The following is a 14,389-nucleotide window of genomic DNA, read 5'->3' as shown; positions in this document are numbered from 1 at the left end:
GCTAAGATACAATGTCACCTACCGGCATCTACCAACTACTGTCACCAACCGTAGTCTACCTACTACTGTACAACGAATCTAGACATATGGGCTAAGAGGTCTAGAATGATCAATCAGACGGGTTGGGCCTTGAACATGTGAGCCGTGACACTTAGTACCACATAGAGTTCCCCTTTGCGTATTATCACAAAAACATAAGTAACATGGTGGTTAAGGCGTGGGAGGAGTGAAATGGCAGGGGTTCGAATCCCCCTTGCGTGTGTGCTTTATGTTTTTTTTCTTCCTTCTTTTCATTACATCGATACTATAGCGATATTACAGTGATATTTTGACAAAATATTGCTGAAGTGTGAGCGAAATTATTGATATCAATATTTTCCAATATTATCGATATTTATACAATATGTGTATGGATACGTTCCGAAATATCCATGACCCGAAAGAACGATAATATCCTCGATATTTCGTCGATATTATCGATATTTTAGACTATGGTTGTGAGTATTGATTTTTTCACCTTTGCACCAACAAAACAATCCACCCTTTTTTTTTTCTTTTTTGTGTGTGTGTGTGTGTGTGGTGAATTGGAGGGAAAACACCAAACAAACAAAACAAACTAACCAACACAAATCAAGTGGGGCGTAGACACCCCTAACAAATCATCCACCAAAGAAGTCCCAACCTGACTTGGAGCCTCATCAAAAACGCCTAAACAATCCACCCTTTTGACTTTAAGGAATGCTGGTATCTTTTTGGTGTTTATCATGTACTTGTGTTAAGATTGCATTAATCTTTGTTTTATGTTGATGTTCTTTGCCAAGTTGGCTGCTTCTACTTTCCATATTTCCCCCTTTTCTTTTGGATTAAAGATTCATCCAAAGATTTTGCATATTTCAAGAACTTGTCAAATTGCAAATCATTGATTGAAACTCTAAATTTGTTTCTTCACTTTTTCTCACTTTGTTACATGTTGAAGTGAAGGATCTCCTGATCAAAATCAGGACAGTATCTAAGGAGTAGTAATTAATGTACAACATAAGCAATATTTTTTAGGAATTTGCTTAAATTCTTCCCCACATCAAAAACATGCACAAAACAAAACTATTAAGCCAAAGCCACTCACCACAAGTCACTTGGCACTACGCCAGGCCAACCTAATCCATTAGTTAGCAGATTACCAACTTATTCTCAACTCATTACTTGTTTACCCTAATCAGACGAAAAGCTCTAATCACCGTCTGTTATGTCCATAATCCAAGTGGCCCCGCAGCCTTGACTATTTCGTTTTATTTTGTTTTTGGTATCAATGAAAGCACAGTTCAATAGAAAAAAAAATTTGAAAGCACAGTCACAACAGTCCACATTCGTCCAATCACCAAAGAGTCTTGAAAGAAAACGGAACTATGATGGCCCCTTTGCTTCTTCGTGACGCCAAAGATGATGACATCGAAGCCCAACGTATTCAAGCAATTTGACGCGTCGTTTTCGACCACTCGCACCACCACTACGTGAACAACAAAAGCGGCTGCGGTGGCGGGTCCACAAGAAGATCATGCAGAGTGGAAGATTCGGAGAAGTACCTCCGGATTCCATCTATGGCGCGCCTACGAGACCTACGTTGACCTCTTCAGGGGTTGTCGTTGTCGAGCCAACGGCACGCCCTACCACGACGCGCTCTTCTTCTTCGACATCACCTTCCCTTTGATTACCCGACCCACCCGCCCGAGGTCCACTACCACTGCGTTCAGGCTGAGGCCCAACCCAAACCTCTACGCGAGCGGGTATGTCTACCTTAGCGTGTTCAACACCTGGCCATGAAAAGGGTAGGAGAGGTGGGACCTATCTCAATCGATGATCCTCCAGGTTCTGGTGTCGATCCAAGGCCTGGTTCTCAACAAGGAGCCCTACTTCAACGAAGCAGGAGCCGGGAACCGGTTTGGATGAGAGGCGTCTCGGGCCTACAACGAGAAAGTTTTCATTTTGGCTTGCAAAACGAGGATGTATTTGCTCCGGAGGGCGCCGTTGAATTTCAAGGCTTTCACCGCCGCGTTCATATATGGGGAGTGGAGCTAAGTTCACTCACCAAAAAATATTTCATTCTAGTACGAACATAAGTCATCTATAAAATGGGTCTCGTATTTCGGTACGCGAAAGATGTATGTATGAATATAGTCCATATAATTTTTACAAATTCTATCAAATATTGATGGAAAAAAAAAAGAGATATATAGTCTAAATATCGATAATTTAGATCAAATATCGAGGATAATAACGTTTTTTCGAGTCACGGATATTTCGGAACGTATCCATACACATATCGTATAAATATCGATAATATCGAAAAATATCCATGTCGATAATTTTGCTAACACTTCGGCAATATTTTGTCAAAATATTGCTATAATATCGAAAATATCGATATAATGGAAAAAAAGGGAAGAAAAAACGCAAAGCACACACACAAAGGGGATTCGAATCCCTGCCATTCCATTCCTCTAACGCCTTAACAATCTTGTTGCTTATGTTTTTGTGATAATACGCAAAGAGGAACTCTGTGGTACTAAGTCAGTCTTGTATCTTACCATGTAATGTATAAAGTTTAAAATATTGTAGTAAATAATTGTATATAAATGATTATGGGTGTTTAATCTTCTTTCATTGATTACTACATATTTTCTACACTTACAGTGTTTGTCAGCTCGCTATATAATCAACTTAAATAAGTTAAACCCATCATGCAATGCATTTCCTTTTTTTTTGGGTGATAAACTAATAGATAATTGACTAAATAAATATCATGCAAAGTTTCAATAATAATTTCCAAGTTTTTCTTACAATTTCCGTGGTTTACGAATATTTCCATCGAAATTTCCATATTTTGGACTACCAATATTTTTAATACCATAGATATTTTAGACATTGAGTTGAAGGATGTTTCACACCTTAAATATTATGTATGAGTCATGACACGGAGTAAGATTTTAACTTTAAACCTTTTCCAAGAACCACTATAGCACTGCCCTTGTTGGTGATATAATAGGACCATGGTCTAAAATATCGATGATATCGGATATATCGGTAGTCCAAAAACATGGAAATTTCGATGGAAATATCGGGATATTATCGATATCGATAAAAATTGAATAAAAACCACGGAAATTGTAAGAAAAACTTGGAAATTTTTATTGAAACTTTGGAGAATGTTTATTTAATCAATTATCTATTAGTTTATAAAAATAAAAAAAATAAAAAGAAGAAGGAAATGCATTACATGATGGATTTAACTGATTTAAGTTGATTACACAGCGAGTTGGCAAACACTGTGAGTGTAGAAAATATGTAGTAATTAATAAAAAGATTAAACACACCATAATCATTTATATATAATGATTTACTACAATATTTTACACTTTATACATTGCATGGTAAGATACATGAGTGATTTAGTACCACATAGAGTTCCTATGAGGTTCAAATTTTTCACTATCTTCATCATCTCTATGTGTAGATTAAGTGTATTGTGAAGAGTATTCATCAAATGATAAATCCCCAAAATAGTTTTGCATGTAATAGTTAACATGTCACCCATATAAATATAAATATTATAGCATATTATTACTAAAACATAAGTGATATATGATGGTTAAAGTGTTGGAGGAGTAAAATGGGAGGGGTTCAATCCCCTTTGTTATCCTCGATATTTCGTCGATATTATCGATATTTCAGACTATAAATAGGACAAAGTAGGTGACCAACCCACAATTGGAAAGAATGCCAAAACACGTGAAAACTAAAATTGACCAGACAATGTCATGTGATCACTTAAACTGAATCGTTAAAATACGTACATACTCACTAGTTATCTGACTTGAAATTTAATTAATTTCCCTGGTGATTTTATTACATCCCCAGCTTTCTGTGAAGCACCACATCAGGTTCGTTCTATTAGCCAATAAACTAAATAAAGTTCAAATGGAAAGATAAGACTTTCTCATATAGGCATTTTGCGGGTTAATTTAATTGGTCATCCTTCGGGACTGGGTTTCCAGGAGACAAGGGATCTCTGGATCCAAGCAGATGTTGATGCAAACGGTGTCCTTGCTTATGAAGAATTTAAGGTATCTTGCATGCATAAATTGTGGGATATTGTTTTTCATATATTTTCAGTTTTGAACTTGCTTAGCATTGCCCTTATGTAATAGTCATTCCACAGTACTATTTTTAACATCTTGTTGTGCCTGAAACCATTGACATTGCAGAATAGGATCTGGATATCTACAGTGTCAGATGAAAAGGAAAGCCTTAATGGAAGTAGAGAGGACTTCATACGAGGCACACAGGACGCCCTTGGATTCAACGTGAAGAACACAGTTCTGTACCCCCCTGAGGCGGAAAAGGGAATATGGCCTGAAGATTATACTCTTTCTGATCATGCCTGACTCTCCGTTGTACTCTCAACAGAAGGGATGTGGTGTTCTCAGTCATAAACCCTACTTAACTTGCTGATAAACATATAGTAGAGCAGAGAGGAAAATTGCATATCTGCAGGGAATGTGTATAGCCAACAGAGAAACGTCCCTTCTGGCCTACTTGTGTTTGTGAATTCAATTTTCTGGAAGTATGGTCTGGGAAAGAGAGAAAATAGCAATTTAGATTTGGGAATTTTCTGTATGATATTCTTCATTCAGGCAAGGAGCTGGAACATGTGTGCTGCTGTCAGCTGTAACGTGTTATGATTACGAGAAACAACTGGATTTTTGAAATCCTAAGTATGAATTGATGATGTGATTAGTTTTTGACTTGTTGCTTCAAAATCATAGCAAGAGACAGGACAAAAACTAATAGCAGCATAGGAAGGAACTATGGTATATAACAGGCAATCGTTTGTAGAAGATCACAAGGGATGTGTATGCTGGATGATACATTGCAAGTACTTAATCAAGAAGAAACCCGACCTTACGTTATGAGTGGGGACACAAGAAAAAATGACGGACCCACAATCACATAAAAGATGCATGCTCATGTTTGCTTCTTTTTCTGCCCAAGAACAGACTAAATTTGGAAGACGCCAATCCTAATTCTGATAAAATAAAATGACCATGCATGGTTGCATCAAAGAATCATGCAATCTAGCTAGGAAGATTAGGTACGCCAATCCTAGTTGTAGTAAAATCATAGAGCATTTTCTAATTACACTGCTCATTAAAATAGAATCCATCTAGAAAATGGTCTCATATTTCAGTAAAAGAAGTGATTAGGAAAGAAAAAATAATATATATATATATATATATATAGGCATAGAAAGTGATACAAAACTAAGGTTTCACGATCACATTATTATGTAATGTTACTAGGTTTAATTTGGATGACCGACAATATTATTATATGATGGACTTATGTCATACCTACAAGATTGTTGTATACATACATGAGTGTATTAGTAGTATCAATGTCACGGTCATACTAAAGAATTGTTTCATGAAAGGAAGCTTCTCGTGAGCGGGGGTGCGTGAGTGGGGCCCACCATATACCACGACAAAAATTCCAAAGACATGTAAGCAGCAGAAGCAAAGCACGCAGAAGCCAAAGACTTGAAGTCAATTTGCTTTTGTTGTTTTTAATCATTAGAAAAGAAAAACAAACAAAACGGATGTCGTTTCGACCACTCGACCACCACTACGTCAACAACAAAAAGGCTACGGCGGAGATGTCGGCAGGTCCGTAAGAAGATTATATAGGAGTGGAAGATTCTCGAGAAGAACCTCGCGGACTCCATGTACGTGCGTGCCTATGAGATCCGTGATCGACCTCTTCAAGGTCGTCGTCCGAGCCTCCGCACGCCCTACCACGACACGCTCTTCTTCTTTGACATCGCCTTCCCTTCGATTACTCTACGCACCCGAGGTCCACTACCACTCGCTCAGCCGAGGGCCAACCCAACCTCGACGCGAGCGAGTATGTTTACCTCACCGCTCAACACGTGGCGTGAAAGGGAAGGGAAGTGGAACCTATCTCAATCGATGATCCTCCGTGTTCGGTGTCGATCCACGGCCCGGTTCTCAATAAGGAGCCCTACTTCAACGGTGGGAGTCGGAACCGATTTGGATGCGAGGCGTCTCGTGCCTACAACGAAAGTCTTCGTCGACTTGAAAACGACGTTGTATTTGCTCGGAGGGTGCCGCTGAATTTCAAGGCTTTCACCGCCGCGTTCTTATTTGGGGAGTGGAGCTAAGCTCACTCACCATAAAATATTTCATTCTAGTACGAACAGAACCCATCTATAAAATGGGTCTCGTATTTGGGTATGCAAAAGATGTATGTATGAATATAGTCCATATAATTTTTACAAATTCTATCAAATATTGATGGAAAAAAAAGAGATAGATAGTCTAAAATATCGATAATATTGATCAAATATCGAGGATAGTAACGTTTTTTCGAGTCGGGGATATTTCGGAACGTATCCATAAACATATCGTATAAATATCGATAATATCAAAAAATATCAATGTTCATAATTTCGCTCACACTTCAGCAATATTTTGTCAAAATATCACTATAATATTGAAAATATCGATGTAATGAAAAAAAAAAAGGAAGGAAAAAAAACACAAAGCACACACACAAAGGGGATTCGAATCCCTGCCATTTCATTCCTTTAACGCCTTAACCACCATGTTGCTAATGTTGTTGTGATAATACGCAAAGAGGAACTCTATGGTACTAAGTCACTTATGTATCTTATCATGCAATGTATAAAGTTTAAAATATTGTGGTAAACAATTGTATATAAATGATTATGGGGTGTTTAATCTTCTTTCATTAATTACTACATATTTTTTACATTCACAGTGTTTGTCAGCTCGCTATATAATCAACTTAAATCAGTTAAACCTATCATGCAATGCATTTCCTTCCTTTTTTTTTTTGTGTGATAAATTAATAGATAATTGACTAAATAAATATCATCCAAAGTTTCAATAAAAATTTCTAAGTTTTTCTTACAATTTTCGTGGTTTACTGATATCATCGATATTTTAGACATTAAGTTGAAGGATGTTTCACACCTCAAATGTTATGTATGAGTTATGACACAGAGGGAGATTCTAACTTTGAACCTTTTCCAAGACCCACTACTGCGCTGCATTTTTTGGTGATATAATAGGACAAAGTAGGTGAACAACCCACAATTGGAAAGAATGCCACACGTGAAAACTAAAATTGACCAGACAATGTCATGTCATCATGTCACCACTCCTATTTCTCATATTTTATCCACTTACACTCCTTTTTTATAACTAAAAAAAGAGTGTAAATGGATAAAATAGGAGTAGAAAAATCATTACCCTTATTTATTACACCTTAATAAATATTTGATATTAAAGAGGCGGCTGGAATTACGTCTCCGGAAAAAAATGGAGGAGAGAGAAAATCATTTCTTCTATTTTTATGGGAGAGAAAATCATTGTCTTGTTTTGTTCGAGACAGCCAAAACCTCCTCAGCATTGGGGCAGCATTAGATTAGATTCTCATCCACCCAATCAGGATTTAGATCCCCGATGATCGCATACATGTCATCACCAAGATAAGAGCTTTGACCATCTGCAACCATTGGAGCATCATCAGTTGTGAAGCGTGCATTGGCCCGCAACTCTTGATCATAGGGTTTAGGGTGATAAAACCAACAGCGTTCATCATCACCGACATTTCAACATCATCAATAGTGAAATCATCACAATTCATGACGTGACTGGGGCCGCCAATTTCCATATTGGTTGGATGAGACTTCCTAACTCTGCTATCATTATAATGATTAAGGTTCGTCTTCCGACTTCTCTTAATCTCAGACCCATCTTCGCGCTGCCGATGAACAAAATTAGCAAATGTTGCATAATATTACAAACTTAAATATGTATTTGAGTTGTTAACTCACTTGTTCCTGTTCTTTTCCTTTCTTCTTGGCTGGTTCTTCTTCGTACATGATATATCTGACGACTTCACCAACAGATCGGAAGATCCATTTTGTTTCTTCCTGCCGGTAATACTGCAAGAATCATTTCAGTATCTTTAAAAAATATACAATTAGTCTCCGAACGACAAATTGATCGTTGGATTTGAATACTTTCTATAAGATTGAGTTTAGGCATGATATCTGAGCGACAAATCAACTAGTCAAATTACCATGTCAGAATTTTTTCCATTAGATCTCCATTTCCGCTCAATACTCCAGCCTTCAAGTCTTTGAAAGAAAGAGAACTTGCGTTTGGTCTGAGTATTTGGATTCTGGTTTGCCTCTGGCGGCACCAACTGTAGGCAACCACAAACAAAAAATTAGGACAGCCGACATCTTCTCTCTCTCTCTCTCTCTCTCTCTCTCTCTTTTCACATGCAGATTAAAGCTGTATATACCTTGTCAACGTCAAGATAAATACTCTTAACTTGTAATCCAACAGCATGTAAGAAACACTATGTGAAAACAACATTATAGCTACTGACATTCGTAGCACAAGATGAGGGTGGCTAAATGCACTATTAATTAGTGCCTAGTAGTTAAAGGGGCACGAATAATGGATTGTTGTTAGGTATATATTATTAGACACCTATAGTGTTTTTAGTTATCTCATCATGTGCCATGAATGTCAGTAGCTAGTGTATATGTATAAAAATATATCAATGCATGCCATGACTCTTGGCCAGAGTTATTACATATTAAAGCCTAAAGCACGGACACGGATACGAATATAGTGTTACGATATGATACGACATAGGGATATTGTAAATTTTAAAAAACTAGGATACGATATGTCATGGATACGGTTATTAAAAATATATATTAATAAATATATATAACTTAAAACAAATTTTAAATAAATAAAAAATTGAAAATTATGCATTTTGGGCTTTCTTTTCTGATTCTTTATATGGGCTTTCTTTTCTGATTCTTTATATTTTTAGGCATGCATGCATAGCTTTTTTCACCTATACAGATCATTACCCAGAGCCCATTTTAATCATATTGCTTAAGACCCAAACCCATAAACAGATCTATGAAAAAAAATATATGTTATAAATTCTGTTTTAGCAGACGATGACGTCAACACCATCCCAATCAAGACCAAGGGCGGAATCAGGAATTTTTCAATGGGTGGGCTAGTTAAAGTTGTTATAACTTAAAATCTAAGGACCAATTTTTGTTTGGGTACTTACTGTTTCTATAGTTTTTCTAGAAATATATTAAAGTACAGATTGAGATAAATAGTAAAAGGTTGAGAATTAAAATCATGTGTTTATTAAGAGATTATTTTATTAATTGAGCAAACAAATTAAATATAACATGATTATATGCCTACAAAAATTGAGTGGACAGTGGGTTACAAAACTACATTTGAGTGGGCTACTAAGTTTTTATGGGATGAATAACATTAAAATATATGTAATATATTTTAATTTTATAAAAGGCTACCTGGGCTAGAGCCCATGGTAGCCCTCTACCTAGTTCCGCCCATGATCAAGACGATGACGTCAAGATCTATGAAAAAAATATATAATAAAAATTAGTACAGTACACCTTCTTCCTCTCTCTCTCTTCACACGTAGATTAAAGCTGTATATACCTTCTCAACGTCAAGACCATCCCCATCAAAAGCTTCCGGCAGTTTGAAACGCACTCCAGTTAATTGACCAGCCGGAGCGGTGGGCCCTCGTGATCTTCTAGTTGCTTCCTGTAACTTGAAATAAAAAAGCAAACTTTGTGAGTACTGTGATCCTGTAATTGACCAGCCTGAGTTGCTTCCTGTAACTTGAAATCAGATGGCTATTGAAGCCTATACATATATATATATATATATATTATAGATTTATATATTGGATCTTAACCGGCGCATCTGTGAGTATGATTGGCCTTCGAGTAGGTTTTGGTGGCTCAATAGACTGGGATTTTAATTCAGACGTAGAATCCTGAAAAAAGAAAAGAAAAAAAATTTAAAGAGTTCTGGATATGGTAATCAAGTTAACCACATTATCATACAAGAAACAAACTTACAGCGACACTTTCTTTCAGGCTTTTGAAGAGGTTGTGCAACTTCTCATTAATTTGAGCATTAGAGCTTTCTAGTGCGCTGGGGTTTGGATAAGCGGCCACTGGCTGGTCTTGCCCAGTGTTGTTAAAGCCTATGCCAAAATCTACAGGTGCCAGCTCATCAACGACGGAAAATGGTAGTGAAATGTTGTTGTTTGAGGAGCTAGACATCTTGACAGAAGGAGAGGGGAGAGAGAGAGAGAGAGTTGTGAGGGCTAAAGAAGGGAGAAAAGGGGTAGCAAAGCTAAACCACTGGAGGTAAGAGCTCAAATGCACATGGTATATTTATGAGGAAGAGAAAACGTCCCATTTTGTTTGAGGAGCTATACAACTATTTCATGTGTTTTTATTTATTTTGTCCAATTCTGAGAACGTAACAACAATATCTGAGTCAAGTGAATTTAACTGTAACTAGATATCGCTCCACTTGCTCTCATGCACGTTCTCAATTGGGTAGGCTACCTGGTCCCACCTTAGTTTGCTTGTGTTTGGGAGGGGTACCCTTGTCCACTCCTCCGTTCAGTATTTGTTTTCGCTTGTATTTTTCCAAGATGAATGAAACTAGAGTTTTTGACCACACAAAAAAAAACTTATAAACTGTAGCTTTTTAGTAGTCTCTTCCAATCTGATGTAAAGAAAACTGGAAGTAAGGTATGAAGCAACAAACTTCATTGAAAACAAGAAGATTAAATTCATAAGCAAATCATTTTTTGAATCCACAATTGCAAGGGAAAACACTTTACAATCTAGAGTTTCGTGTTTAGTTATCATTATTGAATGATACCACGAATTGCAAGTGCATTCTCAAATAGGTAGTGTATTTTAATATAACAGGTTACAGATTTAGCAAAATTCGTTAATGTATCGCATGCATGTATAAAAGGATATGACTATCAACTATTAACATTGGGTTTTAAATAAAGGTATTGTTTGAGGGAAGCAAAGTTTTTATTTTTATTTTTATCAACAGAGAGTAAATTTCATTAATACCATGAAGCATTGGCTATAATCAAGGTCCAAAATATCGATGGTATTAGAAATATCGGTAATCCAAAAACACGGAAATTTCAATGGAAATATCGGGATATTATCGATATCAATAAAAATTGAATAAAAACCACAGAATCATTTATATATAATGATTTACTACAATATTTTACACTTTATACATCACATAGTAAGATACATGAGTGACTTATTACCATATAGAGTTCCCCTTTGCATGTTATCATAAAAACATAAGTAACATGGTGGTTAAGGCGTTGGAGGAGTGAAATGGCAGGGGTTCGAATCCCTTGAGTGTGTGTTTTGTATTTTTTTTTCTTTTTTTTCAATACATTGATATTATAGTGATATTTTAACAAAATATTGCTGAAGTGTGAGCGAAATTATTGAAATCAATATTTATACGATATGTGTATGGATATTTTTTAAAATATCCGTGACCTAAAAAAATGAATCTTGATATTTTGTCGATATTATCAATATTTTTAGATTATGGTAATGGGTCACTAATTCTTCATCTGTGGGATAAAATCTGGGCAAGTCGTCTTCTGCTATTGCTGCTGCTCTGCTGATGAGGATCATTCCTTTTATGAAGAGAGAATGTTACAATTTTTTTATTGCATTAATTGAACTGTCCGTGTATGTTTCTGTCAAGTGTTGATTTGCCGACAAGAGAATTGTACGGAATTGACTTCAAAGTTTTCGGCTTCCTGCCTGCTGCTTCTGTTTTCATGGTTGGGAATGTCGTGGCATATGGTGGACCCCACCCACGTACTCTAACCGTGTGAAATTAAATGTATGGGTGTGTGTGCTTCCCATCATGAAGGAATGAGGCTCTTAGAGTACAACCTAAATCAAAAGGACCAATAGATAGATTTGTCACTTTAGAAGCTCGGCAAAGTACATTAAATTCAGCATACAAACAAGAAGAAAGAAAGGAAGTTCGTCGAAAGATTGGTCGTTTTTTCTTCTCTAGAGCACTCCCATTTAATATTGTAAATGATCCATTTTGGCTACCCCTGGTGAAAGGGATTGCCGCATATGGTGTAGGATTTAAACCTCCATCAATGCATGAGCTAAGGACTTGGATCCTTAAATAAGAAGTTGGCGACATTAATACAATAATGGAAGAACATAAGAAAGCTTGGGCAGAGTATGGATGTACTATTATATATGATGGTTGGACTGATGGTAAAAATAGAGTACTAATAAACTTTCTTGTGAATAGCCCAGCAGGTACTTGGTTTTTTAAATCTATTGATGCATCTGATTCCATAAAAAATGGAACGTTATTGTTCAAATATTTAGATGATGTTGTCAAAGAAGTTGGAAAGGAGCATGTCATTCAAGTAATAATAGATAATGCTTCCAATTATAAGAATGCTGGAGTGAAACTTATGGAGAAAAGGAAGAAGTTATGGTGGACTCCATGTGCTGCCCACTGCATTGATTTGATGTTAGAAGATGTTAGCAAAATGAAAGTTTTTGAAGATACAATTAGACTAGCCAAGCAAGTAGTGAAGTTTATTTATGGGCATACATGGGTTCTTGCTTTGATGAGATCTTTCACGAAAAATAAAGAAATAATTCGCCCTGCAATCACACGGTTTGCCACTTCTTATCTTACTCTTCAAAGCATCTATAAGCAAAAGAAAGCTCTTCAGGCAATGTTTTCTTCTAGAGAATGGCACAATGGGCCATTTGTCCAACATAATGAAGGTATTAGGGCTCACTCAACTATACTATATGATGTTCATTTTTGGTCTCGTGTTGCTTTTTGCATCAAAAGTGTTATTCCATTAGTATCGGTTTTGAGAGAAGTTGATTCAGAGGAGAGACCTGCTATGAGATTTATTTATGAGTTAATGGATGTTGCAAAAGAGAAGATTGCTTTTAATTGTGGAAAAGTGGAAAGAAAGTATAAACCAATTTGGAGAAAAATAGACTAAAGATGGGGCCCACAACTCCATCAACCTTTACATGCTGCTGGTTATTATTTGAACCCTCAATTGCGTTATGAAGAAACCTTTTCTAATGCTGATGAAGTGAGGAAAGGATTGGAAGATTGCATGACTAGGATGTTGTCTTTTGAGGATCGTATGGCTGCTGATATCTAGTTGGACTTGTATGATGAGGCAAAATGAGAGTTTGGAAGTTGTCTTGCTGTGAATTCAAGGAAACTACGAACTCCAGGTTATAATCTTTACTTTTTCATTTTCATTCGAGTATATAATGAACACTTGAAATAAATGTTAAAATTAATTAGATGGATTTGTTTTTTTTTATTTATTTAGCAAATTGGTGGAAGCGTTTTGGAAAGGACACACTTGAGTTGACAAAGTTTGCTATTCGAGTCCTTAGCCTTACTTGTAGTGCATCTGGGTGTGAGAGGAATTGGAGCACATTTGAGCAGGTAAAGTTCTTCTGTTAATTTATTGTTCAAATTTTGATGCTTCTAAATCTAATTTTGTATGTTTATATTCATTTTAGATTCATACAAAGAAAAGAAATAGACTTGAACATCAAAAGCTCAATGCTCTAGTATATGTGAAGTATAATACAGCACTAAGAGAGAGAAGTATTAGAAGGAGGTCAAAGATTGATCCAATATTGGTGAATGAAATTGAGTCCGATGATGAATGGATAGCTGAGGTTGAAGAGCCAATTCAACCAACTGAACTTATTTGGCTTAATTCTCAAGAATTATATGATGTTGATGTCATCAGAAATATGCCCACTGAATCTTATGAAACTGATCTACATACTCGAGTGCCTATTTTTGTGGAGCCTATTGGTGATCCTAGGACTCAAGAGCGAGAATATTCATGTTAGGACTCAAGAGCCTATTGTCCAACCTAGAACTCAAGATCCTATTATTCATGATGATCGTATTCTTGACGATGATGTTCTTCTTTCCTCGTTATCTTCAAAAAAGAGAAAAGATGGTGAAATCTCAAGTAAGTATGAAAAGTAAATCACGGAGTGAAAGTTACAATTAGTGTTTAATTCATTACCACAAAATTTTATAATTTTAATTCATTGTTCATATGTACAGGTAAGAGGAAAGTCAAAAGCAAGTCCATAAGAGCGATGCTTATGGATGAAGATGATGAGATAGATAAAGATCCTTCAACATTTAATAGTGGGAAATATCTTTTTCATATTGATACAGTTGATCAATACGATAGTGATGCTAGTTTGAATGATATTAGTGTTGAGGAGTGGGATGAGTGAATTATGTTTTTGTTTTGATGTTGAATAAATATTTTATCTTTTGGGATTGATTATTATGTTTTGAATGATAAT

General features: G+C 36.1%; 2 pseudogenes; both read left to right on the top strand.

Annotated features, from left to right (window-relative positions):
* The first annotated feature begins 105 nt into the window (after positions 1 to 105).
* On the top strand, positions 106 to 2,073 carry LOC148917380 (putative ubiquitin-conjugating enzyme E2 25; annotated as a pseudogene).
* A 9,651-nt stretch (positions 2,074 to 11,724) lies between these two features.
* On the top strand, positions 11,725 to 14,317 carry LOC103321750 (uncharacterized; annotated as a pseudogene).
* Positions 14,318 to 14,389: the final 72 nt, after the last annotated feature.

This window comes from Prunus mume, linkage group LG5, assembly GCF_029339155.1.
Source record: "Prunus mume cultivar Tortuosa linkage group LG5, ASM2933915v1, whole genome shotgun sequence".
In the NCBI taxonomy this organism is placed as follows: domain Eukaryota; kingdom Viridiplantae; phylum Streptophyta; class Magnoliopsida; order Rosales; family Rosaceae; genus Prunus; species Prunus mume.
Note: the sequence above shows the minus strand (reverse complement) of the source record. Positions and strands in the feature narration are given on the sequence as shown.